This window comes from Elephantulus edwardii, unplaced genomic scaffold (genome assembly GCF_000299155.1).
Source record: "Elephantulus edwardii isolate Elephantulus edwardi_28Jun2011 unplaced genomic scaffold, EleEdw1.0 scaffold00062, whole genome shotgun sequence".
Taxonomy (NCBI): domain Eukaryota; kingdom Metazoa; phylum Chordata; class Mammalia; order Macroscelidea; family Macroscelididae; genus Elephantulus; species Elephantulus edwardii.
In genome coordinates, this window is record NW_006399812.1 from 10603475 (window position 1) to 10604934 (window position 1460).

At 45.7% G+C, this 1460-nt stretch overlaps 1 pseudogene; it reads right to left on the reverse strand.

Moving 5' to 3' along the window:
• Window position 1: 1 nt before the first annotated feature.
• On the reverse strand, window positions 2–1436 carry LOC102874715 (annotated as a pseudogene).
• Window positions 1437–1460: the final 24 nt, after the last annotated feature.

A 1460-nucleotide genomic window follows, 5' to 3' on the forward strand; every position in this document is an offset into this window, starting at 1 on the left:
TCTCGTGAACTGTCAGAGTTCTTTCCAGCTTGCCAGTGACTGTGCTGAAACAGTAGAGCACAAAGTCCTCACCCACACAGTAGATCCACTCACCACGGGGGGAAAGGGCACAGCAGACAAAATCACCACCTTCTCTCTTACGAGAGCTGAAGCTTCTCACAATCTGGCCCTGCATGTTCATGATGACCACGGTGTTGGACCTGTTGCACACCACAAAGTGCTCGGGGTTTTAGGAAGCAGGATCACACTGTTGACAGTGATGTCCGTCCCAGCAATGCTGCCCAGGGATTTAAAGGTGTTTGAACATTCTGTGGTCTTCATGTTCCAAATCTTTACAGTGCTGTCTGAGGATGTCCATCTTGTGTAAATGTTGCTTCATTAACAAAGGAAGAATGGCCACGAAATTCCTTCAGGGTTTTTCCGGATTTTAAGCCATGAATTCTAATTGTCTGGTCAAAAGAGGCACTGAGGATCTGACTGCTGTCCTTTGAAAAGCTTAAACAGGTGACACCTTTACTGTGTGCCCTTTCAAATCTTCTTAAACACTGTCCACTCTGAATCTTCCACACCTTGATTTTTCCATCTTGGGCCCCAGTTGCTAACATTTCTGTATCTCTGCTAAAACACATGCAAAGGACAGCATCATCCATCATCATAAAGTTGTCCTGGGCCTGGCACTTAAGATCCTTTCTGATTTTTCCAGTTGTGAAGTTCCACACTTCAATGAATCCATCAACAGAGCCAGTGACCAAATACTGACCATCTGGAGAAAATCGAGCACACTCCACATGTGATTTCTGACCAAACGTAATATGTCTACTTAGCTGTGTAGGGAACTTTTCTTCTTCTACATCTTTGACAGCTGCTTTGCCTCGGAACAAATCTATTGTCATACCAGGAGGGAGCAATCCCTGGTGTTGCTGCCATTTCAGTGCCTGTCCCAGCAATGCCATGAGACGTGAAGGCGGGACCACACTCACTTCACCAGCTAAGACCTGAGCAATTGCTGCTCTTCTCCTCTCTTTGCTACTGCCATCTGGATATGCCTCACGAGGATCAAAGTAAGACCTGGCCAAGAGGTTCTCCAGGTGAATGTATCTCTCTGGCTGTGTTTGTTTTAACATGATCATTGGATCAGTCTGTCTCAGAAGTGATTTGGCAGCACCCAATTCACGGAGCTCAATCAACTCGAGAACAACCTGTTCATAGAGGTCAATCAAGTTTTTGTCTGGCAGTTTCAGAGACTGTATAGCCTGTAAAACAGTATCCCAATGGCCACTGTTTATGTCAGCCACAAAATTCTCAATACTGTCCACAGTATTCAAAGATACTGTTGTTTCCTCCTGCAGGGTGGCTAGTGCCCGATGTAAACTGTTCTCCTTCAGGTACTGCATGATGAGACGGATAACATCTGAGGACTCGATTTCGATCGACATTGTAACGTCTTCTCGCAGTCAGTC